General features: G+C 41.2%; 1 long non-coding RNA gene across 1 annotated transcript; it reads left to right on the forward strand.

Moving 5' to 3' along the window:
- Nucleotides 1-2,352: 2,352 nt before the first annotated feature.
- Nucleotides 2,353-15,345, forward strand: LOC111725499. Its single transcript, XR_002773551.1, has 3 exons — nucleotides 2,353-2,533; nucleotides 3,199-3,312; nucleotides 14,973-15,345. It is a non-coding gene; the product is annotated as an uncharacterized LOC111725499 (long non-coding RNA).
- The last annotated feature ends 497 nt before the right edge of the window (nucleotides 15,346-15,842 follow it).

Genomic DNA, 15,842 nt, shown 5'->3' on the forward strand with positions numbered 1-15,842 from the left:
ACAAGCTATGGAAAAAATGGGCCTGCAATGGTGCAGTAGGTACATGAATCCATGCTGCGGTGGGATGAAATGTGCATGCAAATGATTAGAAAAGGAGGAATTCATTACGTGGAAATAATCTGAGAAGACTTCATTACAGAGTTAATTGCTAAGCAGACTGCTCTCTGTAGGAACTAAAAGATTGGTTTTTGGCAAAGTAGAGACAGAATGCTTTTTGAGTTGTAGAGGGAGCGTCCAAGTGAGAGAATCTTAGAAATTAGAAAGCTCTGGCAATGCAGTTTGAAAGACAAAACTCGGCAGCGCCTGCAGCTCAGTCAGCAGGGCACTGGCCACATACACCTAGGGTGGTGGGTTCAAACCCAGCCTGCTAAACAACAGTGACAATTGCAGCCAAAAAAAAAGCCAGATGCTGTGGCAGGTGCCTCTAGTCCCAGCTACTTGGGAGGCTGAAGCAAGAGAATTGCTTAAGCCCAAGAATTGGAATGTGAGTTTTTGAACAGGGAGTTGCCCATATTCTAGGGGTGCCAGAGTGAGAAACCTTTGCACCCTTTGAAGCAGTGTAGCCAATGGTAACCTGTGCTCATTCCTACCTGGGATGACAGGGGCTGGGGTCAGAAGCTGAAGCAGTTCTCTCCCATGTGAAGGAAAGGCCAGGCAATCGTGAGACTCTGCCCTCAACATTTCTGCATCCACTTTTGTTAACATCGGAGAAAGAAAAGCTCTTAATTAGGAGTCACATTTTCTAGTATTTGAAGGCAGGCTTACTCCTAATTGATAATCTTAGGTGAGTTTTTGAACTGGGAGTTGCCCATATTCTAGTGGTATTTGGTGATACAAAATTAAAAATGCAAAAAAAAATGCACATGATCATAGAATTATTTCACGAGAAGGGCGTTACTTTATATCTCCCAAGTTTATCCCCTGGAAGAACCGCACTGAAATAGTTAATGAATCTCCATTTCATGATATGTAGCTAAAAGTAGATTTTCTGATTTTTCAGCCACGTTTGACCCATTAAGCCTCGTATCTCTGACAAGCAAATCTGAAACCCCTTAAATTGGGGTTTCATAAATGTAATGCCAGTGGGGATTGCCAGGGACAGATACGTTCACAAGGTCGTTTGTTTTTTCTTTAGTTTTTCTTCCAAGCCCATGAAGTCATCTATTTCTGCTGGCATTTCTTTTCATATTAAAAGATTATGGTATCTTTTCCAAAATCCAAGCTTTCTACAGCACCTTTTCATATTTTATGAAACAAAGGTGTTTTAAAAACTCGTAGTTTCTCACCCTTTCAATAGTTGCTTTTTCACCAATTTTGGTAACTGTCACATCTGGCAGATTTAAGGATAGCATGTCTTGAAGGTGAGCAACTTCTGTCAGAGCAACCAGGGACTACAGAGACTGGAACAGACCACAGGGGCTAAGGAACCACATTCCTGGTCCTCAAAATCTGTTCGGGGACTTTTTAAACATCTCCAGAAATCCTAATCCAGGGGGTCAGAATTAAAGACCAGAAATACATATTTTTTAATCTTTCCAAATGCTCATCCAGGTTTGGGGACCGCTCACCTAGTCCAATGCTCCTCCAAGCAGGCACACGGTCCAGCCAGGGATGCTGTGACAACGCAGATTCTGTTTCAGTGGATCCCACATTGACCCGAGAGTCTACTTCCTGCCCAGCTCCCAGGTAAGGCCCATGCTGGTGGTGCATGGAGCACACTTTAGCAAAGATGGTCTAAACCGCACCCCAGGACCACACTTTTGGACTACAGGCAAGAAAACTGAGGCTGGGAGAGATCCAACGAGTTGCCCAGGTCACATGGGCATGCAGTGGGGGGATGAGGAAGAATCCAGGTTCCTTAATTCCCAGCCCAGTTCTAGTCCTGAAAGTTTGGCACTTGTCCCCCAAAGCTACATCAGAAAAAGAGGGACAAGCCATTTGAGAAGAAGGAAAGAGAAGTTTATTACTCCACCAGCAAAGAAGACAATGGTCTCAAAATCCAAATTCCTGCTTCTGAGCAGAAGCACAGAGCTTTTAAAGGTTCTGATCTCAAAAATCCCATGTGGGGCCAGGCCAATCTCATGACCTCTGCCCAGAGTCAACCCATCTTCAGCTAAGAGGACCTCATGACCTCCCCACAGCCCATCTTCAGCTACGATCTTGTGACCTCTGCCCAGATGACTTCCTTGCGGTATCCCCTATGGCACAAAGAACAAGAGACATTCCCTGCCCCTCCTGATCACTGGCCAGAGGCAGGGATGCAAGTTTCAGTTCCCAAAAACGTGGAGAGACATTGTTTTGCCTTTTTTTTTCAGGCCATTCTCTCTGTAACGGTGCTCCCTGCAACATTACACCAACTTAAGAGAAGAGCCATCTGCTGTGAGAACTGCCGGTGTCAATGAGGACTAAAGATCATGAGGCTGCTTTGGTTCACTCTTTTGTTTTCTTAGGGAGTCTTTGAACAGCTTGTGTTCTCATTCTCCACCTCTTTCCACCTTCTCGAGCCTTCTCAGATCCAGCCCGTGGTGTGCCAGTAAGTGTTCAACTACCAGATTTTTACAAAAAAAGGACCTGCTTTGTAATGTTTGCTGATTTCTATGGTTTAAATACTCCTACCATGGCCAATTGGAAACTACCAACCTGACATTTTTTAACATGCATGAGTCAGGAAACAGATGACCCCAGTGAGTTGTCAGGAAATAACGGAGGCTGGCTTCCTCACACCATTGCCTCCAGTCCTCTGGCTCAGAGGAGCAGAGGCCACAGGTCAGAACAGTAGCTGGGGACGCAGCCAGACTGCAAGGAGGTGGTACCTGCCGACAAGAAATAAAACTATTTATTGCTTCTGAAGCTAGCCAACCTCTAGAGTAACTGATCAGATCTATTGATTTGTGTGTCTTAGCAAAGCTAACACAAAGAAGAGAGAAAAGGTGAGGGGCAAAGAATGTGCTTACAAATGAAGCAAAGCATTTAGAGATCAAAAACAAGCAAACAAAAATTAGCTGATTACTGCACAGGTGGAAAATTGTATAGACAGATGCTTTCGTTTAATCAAAATACAACCAAAACATGAGATCAATTTGCGATTCAACACAATAGTATTGGCTTCAGACTCCTGTGCTCAGGGCGTTTAGCTAGGCTCTTGCAGTGTAGGTTTTATTTCATGGGATCCTATTGTAATTTTTCTGTTTTTCCTAGAAGAAACCTCTTCTGCTAGGAGTCTCCCTGAGAAAGTTGAGACAAACAGCTCTCTGCTGATGCAGAGGTGACAGCCTTCCATCTGCCTCTGGACACCAGGTCATTTCTATTTTTGTAAGTAGAGGTTCTGTGTTAAAAGAGATTCATCATATTAAGTACATTATAATTATACACAACAAGTAACTAGAATCTGTGTAACAAATATGTACATTGTTTAGTCAAATCATACAAAGTAGGACAAACATAACATCATTGCTATTGTTCATTAAAAATGGGTTAAATTGCACAGAAGTATTATTTTTCCATGGAATTAATGAACAATAAAAGTAATGTTTAAGAAAAATAAGAGGAATAAATGTGGATTTCCAACACGGAGGAACTTTAGATATTACATACAGATAATAGTCCCTGAGTTATGAACAAGATAGGTTCTGTAGGTTTGTTCTTAAGTCGAATTCTTATATAGGTTGGAATAGGTACATTTATTTATTATTGGTAACAGCCTCTATTCTTAAGTGCAAGTCAGATGTCAGTTGGATGTTTGTAACTTGGGGACTTAACTGTAATAGCCTCCATTCTTTTTTTTTTTTTTTTTGCATTTTTTTGGCTGGGACTGGGTTTGAACCAGCCACTTCCGATATATGTGGCCAGTGCCCTACTCCTTGAGCCACAGAAACTGCCCAATAGCCTCCATTCTTTTTTTTTTTTTTGAGACATAGCCTCAAGCTGTCATCCTGGGTAGAGTGCTGTGGCATCACAGCTCACAGCAACCTCCAACTCCTAGGCTCAATCGATTCTCCTGCCTCAGCCTCCCAAGTAGCTGGGACTATAGGCACCTGCCACAACACCTGGCTATTTTTCTTGGTTGCAGCCATCATTGTTGTTTGGTGGGCCCAGGCTGGATTCGAACCCACCAGCTCAAGAGTATGTGGCTGGCGCCTTAGCTGCTTGAGCCATAGAAGCCGAGCCAATTGCCTCCATTCTTAAGTGCAAGTTGTTGCAACTTGAAGACTGCCTATATTTCTATCAAAAATAGCCTTGTTTTTCTCTTAAATTGCCCTCCTCTGGTTTCTCTACCTAATAAAAATTTCTTTCACCAATAAAAACATTTTCCCCACTCTCCATCTAAAGATTGTCACCACTCACTAGCTCTCTTGGGAAAAAGTGCAATTCTTGTCTGTTATCCATATTTAGTACATGCTGTGGTCCTATATCCCCACCTCCCCATACCCCCTTTATTATGGCCTCTCTTGGTCAATTCGTCACTGCAGTTCTACTAAGGTACGGTGATATAACCAGACAAGATGAATTCCTTAAATATTTTGGGACCTGTTAATCATCACCTTTTATTAATTCTCAAATGACACATGCAAAGAGTTAATTCTAAAGTATAAGAGCCTTCATACTTCCATACAGACCTCCTATTGGAGGGTTGGAAAAGATTTCTAAGTTTTACATTACAAATTAGAAAGTAAACATTTGTAACCTGATAGAAAAACAACCAGAGGGAGTAACTGGTGCTGCCTTACTAGATCGATGTCAAAACTGGTGATCTTAGGCAGGCCTCCTAATTCTCACTGAGAATGGTGACTCGAAGAGGGTAGAGATCTTTAAGAGACTAAACAATAAGCTGACCAACTGCCATTTTCCAAAGCCTTTACTGATCGTTTCAGTTACCTTAGGAATTGCAACTTTTCCCCTTTTTGCAAATTCAAGCAGAAACAGTGAGTGCTTTCTCCTTTTTCCTCTAATGCTGAGTGGTACCTCTGGGGGCTAGAGCTGCAGATTCACCGTCCAAGGGCCCAGTTTCTGTCACAAGGATAACTCTCAGAAGATGCCCATTTCCTCGTTAGCTACATATTTAACTCCTTTTAGTTATAACTTGTAACTTTAACAAAACCCTTGCAAAGCGATCAGGATTTCACCAAAAATCCTTCTGAGGAGCATAATCCTGATTTGGTTATTTTTTGCTCCCTATCCTTTCCTAGTAATGCTGTTGCCTCTCCAGCACTCTCCTCCTCCTCCCTGTTCTCTATCTGTCTAATCCAGTTACTCTAATTATAATCTTCCTCTTATAGAAGGAAAATAATTTTAAGAAAGGAAACATTTTTGAAATATATTTCCTTTATTCTGGAATTTGCAGCACCAGCAGGGTTCTTAATAGAGCAGCGGCCACCACGTAGGTTTCTATTAGGGGAAAGTTGAAGCCACAGGGCAGCATCTGACATGGACCGAGACCCATAGTGGAGAACATTGCCAGAGTCCCATCAGTGACTGTGTGAATCAGAGTATGAAATGCAGAAAGCCTGGCATATTATGTCACCGTATAAGTGCCAGTCACACGTGTGGGTGTCAGAGGTCACTTCTTCATTTACAGCTAAAAAGTGGAAGGTGACTCATGTGTCCTTGCTACTGATGTAAACAAAACACTGTAGGTGGACAGTATCCCCTTGAGGTTGCTGGAGAAGTGAGTGGGTGAGCGGGCTGGTGAGGAAGTCGCTCCACCAGCCTCCTCCCTTTCCCAACTGTGCACAGACTGCGCCTTGTAAGGTGCCCCAGGACACTGACGTACTCACAGCAGGCGCAAACACCTTAGATCACAGCGGGCATTGACCTCAGTGGCTTAGGTGGCCAATTTAAATTCCATGATCTATTATCCCACCCTTGTTCTTTCTTCAGCCATTTATATGGCTCTGGAAGAGAAACTATTTCCATTACATAAAGGAAATTACAGAATTAATGCACCCAGACTCCAGAGCGTACTTATAATATTGCATCATTTGACAATAGTTTTATCATTTCACATCAGCATGAAATGTCGGACAGAGACAGGGATTCACAACTCTTACATGGGAGTATTTAAGCATTTTTGGCCTCTTATTTAACTAATTGCGTTGAAAATTGTTGTGTGATTAGTACTTTTCATACATCATTGTATGTATGTTCAGAGGCAGCTTTCCAAAAAGGGAATAAAATATGAAAAAAGAACGTTTTCATCCAATTCTCTTTTAATATATTCCTACATATTATAGCCCTCATGTGACAACTGATTTCTGCTCTGTCTGGCCTGTATGATAAGGACGAGTTATTTAAAAAATCACACCTGGAATTTATAATTTAAGCCTAATTTGGCCTCTTAAGAATTACTCTTTTGAGGGTGATGCCTGTGGCTCAAAAGGATAGGGCGCCGGTCCCACATGCCAGAGGTGGTGGGTTCAAACCCAGCCCCGGCCAAAAAAAAAAAAAAGAATTACTCTTTTGGTCAGCACAATGACTCACACCTGTAATCCTAGCGTTCCGGGTGGCTGAGGAGGGAGGCTCCTCTGATCACAGGTGTTCCCCACCAGCCTGAACAAGAGGAAGAGCAAGACCTCATCTTTTCAAAAATAGAAAAATTAGCTGGGCATCATGGTGAGCACCTGTAGTCCCAGCTGCTCAGGAAGCTGGGGCAGGAGGATCACTTGAACCCAGGACTTTCAAGTTGCTGCGAGCTATGATGCCAAGGTATTCTAGCCTGAGCAATATTTTGAGACTCTTGTCTCAAAAAAAAAAAAAAAAAAAAGGAATCACTCTTTTTTCAGGCTCATGTTTACACCGACAGTTGTGACATCTATAGTAGAAGGGGGATAAAAGATTTTAAAGTCAATACTGTTACTTGAGAATAAGTAAGTACTCTTTACCTGGGATTTCATGAATGCTGTGAGGTGCCCCTTCATTCTGAGAAGGCTGTCTGGGAGGGTTGTCACTCACAGCTACCTAGGCAGGCCTGAGCAGGAGCCACCCATGGTGACAAGGACAGGCAGGAGAGTGTAAGCAGTGTGGACTGACACAGTGCCACCATTTCAGTCATGTTGGACTGTCAAAACTTTCTTAGTCAAAAAATTAAATATACTTTTCAGCAGTTGTAGTGGTGCCAATGCGGCTTTTTATTTAATTTATTTTTTGGAAACCAGGCCTTATTCTGTTGCCCAGGCAGGGCATGGGATGTAGCAGGATACATAAGTCACACAGCTCAAGCCAGCCTCCTGCCTCAGGCTCCCAATTAGCTAGAATTACAGGCGCATAGTACCACACCTGCCTAATTTTTCTTATTTCTGTGTAGAGACAGGGTTTCTATATATTGCCGAGGCTGGTTTTGAACTCCTGGCTTCAAGCAATCCTCCCCGCTCTGGCTCCCAAAATGCTGGGTGAAAATCATGAGCCTCTGTACCCAGCTAACTTTACCATTTAAAAGAAGCCGTTGTTTGGTGCCTACTTCTCAGCAACGCGTAACTTACTGTAAAAGTTCACGAGCTTAGTCACAGCCCACTCCTCCTTTGAATGTGCCTTTCAGAGGGACAAGGGGTGTGTCTGCAGTGTGTTTGCTCCTGAGTCACTCAGAGAGTGAGCAATCAGCGATGGGTGACCAGGAAGATGACAGCATCCCATCATTGTTTGGGGTTCAGAAACTAGTAAACACTGAAGACTTGTTTTAGTTACACATAAAAACAGAATTATACATTTCTTGTTCTTTTGGAGGGTGTGTCTATGTGGAAGTGAATGTGCTCTTGTGCGAGGACACACACCCCTGCTTGTTCAAATAGCTACGAAGAGACCCAAGTGAGCTGTCCTCTTAAGATCTCCGTAGGAGTAAGTAGTAGTTGCCAGCTAAGTTTCATTAGCGAGGAAACCTTCAGGTAAAGTATGCGAAGAGCTCCCTGCTGGTGGCTTTGTCTGACCTTTAGTTTTCTCATTTTAATTAAAGGATTCCCTGTGGCTTTGTCATCCCTTAGTCTTGCCTCTTCAAATAGACTATTATTAATAATTCATATAATTTTCAATGATGTTAAAATGAGAATTACAGGCCTTAGAGTTAGACTGACAAAACTTATTTCGAGTTCTGCGCAGAGGAGGATTTATCTGCCCTACTATTCGTTCAAGTCTTTAATCGCTTCTTTTGATCAGTATGGCCCCTGGATATTTATTTTATACTTTGAGCGTCCTTTTCTCTTCTATTGCTCGAATTATTCCAGTTCTGGCCTCTGGGAGCCTTTTCGGTTGGCTTTTGAGCTCCATCACTGTGGGGTTTGGTTTGGTTTGGTTGCAGGGGCTGTTGCCACTCTTGTTTGAGCACCTCCTTAATTTCTAGCATTACAAGATGCTGCAGCTCATCTGGTGTATTTTCAGCTCAGTCCAAAAATCAGCCATTTCTCTTAGTAGTCTTGGTTCTTCTCATTGAAGAATGGTATTAGAAACCAAGGCCTCTTTGCTACCTGAGTATTAGTGTTGTTAGGCCCTCTCAGGTAACAGAACACGAATACATATGTGTGTGTTCTAACAAGTGTATGTGTACACGTCTATGTTTCCATATGTGTTTATTTTTATCCATATTAAGCCAAACATGAATTCATACTGATGTCCCCAAGTCTAGCCCAATACCACGTGGATCATTCTAGGCTTTCCTCTTGGTTTGTGTGTAAACTTCTACTCCAAAAGTGAGGTGCCTGCCTCTCAACAACCCACTCCATTTACTTATTTATTCAATACCAGTGTGTGTGTAACAGCTTCAAAATTAAACCATACTCCTAAGGAACACAGCTTTATCAACTAGAGTACAGCACTTCGTACCATTCATTTGCTACGAGTCTTAAATTCTCCATTCATTTCCAAAGTTACTTGAGTCAGCAGCTTCCCCCCAATGCCTTCATTGAAATTATTTTATACTAATTATTTTATATTTTATTTTATAATAATTAGTAATATACTCAGATTATTTTGTCATAGCCTGCATTCCATCCTGGGATCGCTGTGATCGTAAATGATTATTTTGTATTTTTATGCCTTAAGGTTTACGAAATCACTATTATTTTTTCGTTTGTTTTGGTTTTTTTTTTTTTTTTTTTGACAGTGTCTCTCTCTGTTGCCCAGACTAGAGTTGCTATGGCCTCAGCCTAGCTCCAAACAGCCTCAAAGTCCTGGGCTTAAATGATCCTCCTGCCTCAGCCTCCCAAGTAGCTGAGACTGCAGGCATCCACCACAAAGCCTGGCTAATTTTTCTACTTTTAGTAGAGATGGTCTTGTTCTTGCTCAGGCCAAATTCAAATTCCTGAGTTCAAGGGATCCTCCCATCTTGGCCTCCCAGAGTGCTAGGATTACAGGCATGAACCGCATGCTGGGCCTACAAAATCTCTTTTGTGTTGTGAGGTCCTAGTCCCCACTCAAGGAGCCAGAGAATAACTCTGCACCTCATTAATCATGGGTCACCCATAGTGACTTCCTGCCAAAAAGAATAATGTGAAAAAGGTGAAGAGGAGGGTAACTTTACAGAGAAGAAACCCGACCAGCATTACCTCAGCTAGCTGATCAAGGTTAACGTCACCAGTGATAAGTGATATTGATAGGAATTACCCTTGAGGTGCTGTAGGAGAAAGACACTGTGCCTCTGAGATCTTCCTCCCCAAACCCATCACTCCAGTCGAACCCTGAGGAAAACATACAAGAAACCCCAACTGAGGGACACTTTACAAAATCACTGACCAAACCTTCTCAAAATTGCCACAGTCATCAAAAACAAGAGAAGTCTGCAAAACTGTCACCCTATAGGGGAGCCTAAGGGGACAAGATAACGCAATATAAAGTAACATGCCGGACAGGATTCTGGAACCTAGAAGGGATATTACAAAACTCTGGGTGTCTGAATGCAATATGGGCTTTAGTTGATAATAGTATTGACAAAGGTACCAGGTGTGGGATATGTGGAAATTACCTATTTTACTTTTCTGTATACCTAAAACTATTCTCCGATTAAAAATTTCATTTTAAAACATAAAAACTAAAGCAGAGAAAAGTAGATCTATTGCCTTAAGAAAAAAGGAATTTGTAAATTTGAAAGGGAGAAGAAGTCGTTAAGGATTTTGCTTCCTTTGGGTTGTAAAACATACTTCCCTGCTAAGAAACCTTGTAGAATTTTTGACTTTGAAAAAAAAAAAAAAGTAAAAGTAGGACACTGCCTGCTAATCTAGCAAGTAGAGATGACCCAGAGGGACTCATCTCTGAAGATGGGTTTAGATTGGGTTTCTTGCATTGAGAATGAGCTGATGACCCAAAAACCTTATTTTAAATGCTAATGAGCATCTATTTAACTGAAAATTGCTATATTCTCAAATGCTGCCTGGGTCTCATAATCAGTAATGGGGATATAAGTTCCTATCTTTTTTTTTTTTTTTTATTCCTCTAGAATACATTAGACTGTTATTTGAGGAAGAAAACTGTGTTACTCCCCCCTACCATGAGCTCCAAAACTAGACAGTAGAGTTTCTTTTCTTTTTTTTGGTATATATATATACATATATATATATCATATAACAATATATATCAGGTATATATCATATATATCATAAAATTTTCTATTTTAACTATTTTTAAGTGTATAATTCCGTAATATTAAGTACATTCATGGTGTTAACTATTATCACTATTTTAAAAACTTTTACATCAGAAGAGAAACTCTGTATCCATGAATTTGGTACTACATATATCCAATGATGGACATTGGGGTTGTTTCTTTCCTTAAAAGAAAACAAATGTATTAAACTTTCCTGAATGGCAAAATTTGGCTTACTTGTAGTTAGCTTTAATGCCTATCATTTGATGTCAACTAGTAATTGAATTTTCTAGAAATGGATTTGCTAACTTTGTGGCTCTATAGGCTTCAGGCCAAAGACATAGCTGAACAGGTAACAATCTCCCAGAAAGAACTGCTGTTGTTTTTTTCACTGATGTTTGTTTTTTGCTTTTGCACAACTCTTTTGAAATGTGATGACCTGTCTTCTTCCCCAGTTGTTGTGGCCATCCTGTTGCTAAACCCTAGTAATTCAGATTTCAAGTGGTGTATGTTGACTATTAATTAGTATGCCAATTAATGTCATAGTTTATAAATCAAATTCTTCTGGCTGGTGTCATTATCCAGGCTATACGTGTGACAGCAACATGAGCTTAAGGAGTTGCGATTGATGGGATTTGATTTACTTGGAGAATTTGCCTGCCCAAAGGAAGCTCCTCTTTCCCCTTACTATAGCCTGTCTATATTCTCTCCCTTCGTTGGAGATATTATTTACCTGATCACCCAGAAAAGACCCCCAGGACTTCCTTTTTCTCACCCCTATTATAAATCCCACCTGTTTTGCCTGGTGTAAGCATCTTTCAAATCTCCCCCTCCTCTTGGTTCCTCCATCCCTTCCTGCACAAGTGTGATGGGCACCCCTGTCATTCCTTGAGATCCTTCCTGTAGATTTAAACAAGAGGGGCCCTTCTCCCGGGTACTGCGCTGCAGAGGGAACAGCATATGGCAAACACATACACATCAAAAATTGTTGAGAAACACGTGGTTTTTCCATCATTCAGGATCCGGATGGTGCTCAGCTTTGGAATAGTCAATGCTTAACCCCAAAGATCCACTCTCGGGATTAACACTGTTCCAGCCCAAGGGACATAAATCTATCTCCACATCTTTTCTCTACGTGGCTTTCCCTAAAAGATTCCCTAAATAAAATGCAACTATCTGGATGCTAGGAGAAGTTCTGAGTTGTGTCATTACTGACACAAGGGAAAGCACTGCTTTATTCACAATGCAGAGCAATTTCAGTGGGCAGGTAAGCTGAGAGAAAAATTAACAAGTTTATTTTTATGGGCTGAATGGTGTTTCCCTAAAACTTATGTGTGAAAGCCCTGGCCCCCCAATATTTGGAGAGAGAGTTAATTCAAGAGATAATTAAGTTAAGAGGAGATCGTTTGAGTGGGCCTTAATCCAATAGGCTGATGTTTTTGAAGAAGAGGAATTCGGACATGGACACATACAGAGGGAAGAGCACATGGAGACCCAGGGAAGAGACTGCCATCTACAAGCCAGGGACTGAGGCTTCAGAAAACAGCAACCCTGCAACACCTTGATCTTGCACTTCTTACCTCCAGAACCACAAGGAAACAGATTTCTGTTATTTTAGCCACTCAATTTATGGGACTATGTTATGGAGCCTTTGGAAACTAATATACTTGCCAAGGTTCTTCTTCTCAGAGAGCATAACAAAATATCGGTTCCCAGTTGTGCCATTTTCTTGTTTCTTTTTTTTTTTAATTAAATGATAGCTGTGTACTTTAATGCAGTCATGGGGTACAGTGTGGTATTCTCATATACAATTTGACATATTTTCATCAAACTGGTTAACATAGCCTTCATGTCATTTTCTTAGTGATTGTGTTAAGACATTTATATTCTACTTTTAGAAAGATTCACTTGTACCCTTATAAGATAAACCATACATGTGACCCCTTGAATCACCCTCCCTCCACCCATCCACCCCCTTTTCCTTCCCTCCCCCTCCTCCATCCCCATATTCTTAGGCTATAATCTTGTTTCTTTTTGCGCTCTAATTTATGGTTCCTAGTAGCAGCCTCCCCTTCTGCCCTGGGCCTGTGTTAGAAAAGCCTCTCCCTGGCTTTGCTTTGGCTCTGCCCTTCCTCACGGGCCTAGTGGTGCAGAGGGCCAAGGTGTGTCTACCTGGACCCCATCACTCCTCTTGTTCCAGATTGCCCTGTCCAAATAGCCCTCCTTACCAGGGAAGATGCTGGCCTCTCCCCTGACTCCTTCCTCCTGAAGATAGACTATGCACACCCCAAGTCTCTGAGATGGCCCAGAGCATCTGTTTGTAGGTGATGGGCTCAGAGCTTACACATGTAGACTGGTGTCCATGTACAAGTATCCAAGACCCCGCATGACATAGAAAAAAGCTAGAGGTGGCAAGAGAGGAAGAGATGAAGTGTGGGGCTAGAGGCTGGGGCTGGAGGCTAGAGGCTGGAGGCCAGATTTACTTACACTGAGACCTTCTGACATGGTTCTCTGAGAAGCCAGGGAGCTCTAAACTTGAACCTGAACTTCCAATTAAGAAGGTATATTCATCAAGATCAGAAAATAGGACATATTTTGTTTTATTGTTTTTAATATGATTTATAACTTTTATATAGTTAGACACATGATACATGGGTCTTCACATCTTGCTTCAGACCCTACAAATGTTGGGAGCAGGCTTGGTGGTTCTAGAGGAACTCGTGAATTAGCATAGTATTTTCTACAGGTGCACAGGGAGACTAAGGCACATTTTGCAATATGGGACAATTCATACTACTCTTCAGTGTGTATGTGTATAATTCTAAACACAACGTGTGAAGCATGATATCAACTTTAATACCAACAATGAGGCAGATATTAAAATAGCAAATGACTGTGCTTTTATAAACATTTAATATGACTTTATTACAATTTTTTGAAACTCACAAATTTTGGCTTGTTTAAATTATTTGATTTAAATTTTTATTAGATTTTAATTATAACTTGCATTTGCTTTTACTTTTTTTTTTTTTTGAGATGGAGTCTCACTATGTCATCCTCCATAGAGTGCTGTGGTATCACAGCTCACAGCAACCTCAAATTTTGGGGGGCTTATGCGATTCTCCTGCCTCAGCCTCCCAAGTAGCTGGGACTACAGGTGCCCACCGCACTGCCTGGCTATTTTTTGGCTGTAGTTGTCATTGCTGTTTGGCAAGCCTGGGCTGGGCTCAAACCTGCCACCTCTGGTGTATGTCACTGGTACCCTAGCCACTTGAGCTACAGGCACCAAGCCTGCTTTTACTTTTAATGATTATTTTAAGTATGTCAGAGGAAGAATTCATTTTTTAAAATTTTTTTCTGTATAGAAGAATACATTTTAAACAAACATAAAATTTTATTTCCATAGCTATGATTTATATTTTAACAAATATAATTAGATTTTGTACACTTTGATTATACTTATGTTTTTGTTTTATTCCTATAGGATAAGCAGAAATTGAGATTATTATAGAAGCAAAAAGTGCAGTAGTGGAAGTGCAGAAAAGATATAAAAAGGAAAAAGAAGTATAACATCTTCAGAGAGGCAATCTGAATTTTTAAGAAGTGTACACCATGGAATATTATGCAGCCTTAAAGAAAGACAGAGACTTTACCTCCTTCATGTTTATATGGATGGAGCTCGAACATATTCTTCTTAGCAAATATCTCAAGAATGGAAGAAAAAGTATCCAATGTATTCAGCCCTACTATGAAACCAATTTATAGCTTTCATATGAAAGCTATAACCCAATTATAGCCCAAGAATATGGGGAAAGGAGAGAGGGAGGGTAGGGTAGGGGGGAAGGTAGGGGGAGGGAGAGTAATTGATGGGACCGCACCTGCGGTACATCTTACAAGGGTACATGTGAAATTTACTATATGTAGAATATAAATATCTTAACACAATAACTAAGAAAATTCGGTGAAGGCTAGTTAACCAGTTTGATGAAAATATTTCAAATTGTATGTAAAACCAGCACATTGTACCCCATGACTGCATTAATGTACACAGCTATGGTTTAATTTTTTAAAAAAGAAGAAGAAGAAGAAGTGGAAACAGGAAAAGTGAACAGGATTTTATTGAGTACGTCAATAAAATATTTGAATAAGACCTTGTAAATTCTTTATTTGAGGAAGATTTAGTTATCAGCTTATACAATGAAAGTTTGAAATGAGAAAGTTATTCTCATAAAATCTACAACTTGGGAGGAAGTCAGATGAAACCCCTACAAGTTCACATTCCTTATCAATGAGGAGTTAACTGCTGATGGGAACCATGACAACGTCTGTAGTTCTCCCCTCACACTTGAGTCCTCACAGAACTCTGACCCCACTCCCCTTCCCTGCCCCTAACATGTCCCGTGTGCTGCAGCTGGAGTGGACTAACTGATCCCTGTCCAGAAAACAGCCCTTCAGCAACTTGCCAACATGTGGAGCAGAGTTGCCTGTCCAAAGGAGCCCTGCCATCTGTGGCTGATCACACCAGAAGAGTGGAAGGTCCTGTGGCTGCGTAAGTTTGAGAGACAGGAGGTATGACCATTCATTATTTTCTGGCAGACTTCATAAAGATTATATAATACATTAATCCCTTGTTTGAATCTCCAGGCAGGTAACATAGTAGGCAGACCTCCCAGCCATTCCCACTGAACAGTCAGAACTGGGGATCTGGGAAAGCTCATCCACAGCTTCATTCCCCAATGTGGTAGCCACTAGTCACAGGTGGCACCTGAAATGTGACTAGTCGGAATTAAAACACATTCCAAATACAAAGCACCCTGTATTTCAAAGGCAGCACAGTGAAAAAAAGAAAATAGAGACTATCTCCATAATAACTTTTATATTGAATACGTATTGAAATGATATTATTTGGATACAGTGAGTGAAATAGAATGTATTACTGAAATTAATTGACCTCTTTTGTTTCACTTTTTTAATGAGGTTGGTTTACGTTTTATTTCTAGAGCTAGAGGACTGCATGGGAGAAGACCATCCAGGCTCTGGTGTCTGCCTGTCTCTCCTGCTCTCTCTCGATACCATCTCACTCTGGGCTCCAATTTCCCCAGGCTGTTTAAAGAAATCCCTCTCTGTTTCACTAACCACTGCCACCATCCAGCAGACAGCTTGACACCTTGCCTCTTTGCTCGTTGCCACTCCTGGAATGACACCTGGCCAACTCTCATTCAGTCTTTGCGTATCAGGCATCAGTTTACTCATTCAGGAAACGTCTCTGGAAATCCAGGCA

This window comes from Otolemur garnettii, unplaced genomic scaffold, assembly GCF_000181295.1.
Source record: "Otolemur garnettii isolate 467f Iridium unplaced genomic scaffold, OtoGar3 scaffold00042, whole genome shotgun sequence".
In the NCBI taxonomy this organism is placed as follows: domain Eukaryota; kingdom Metazoa; phylum Chordata; class Mammalia; order Primates; family Galagidae; genus Otolemur; species Otolemur garnettii.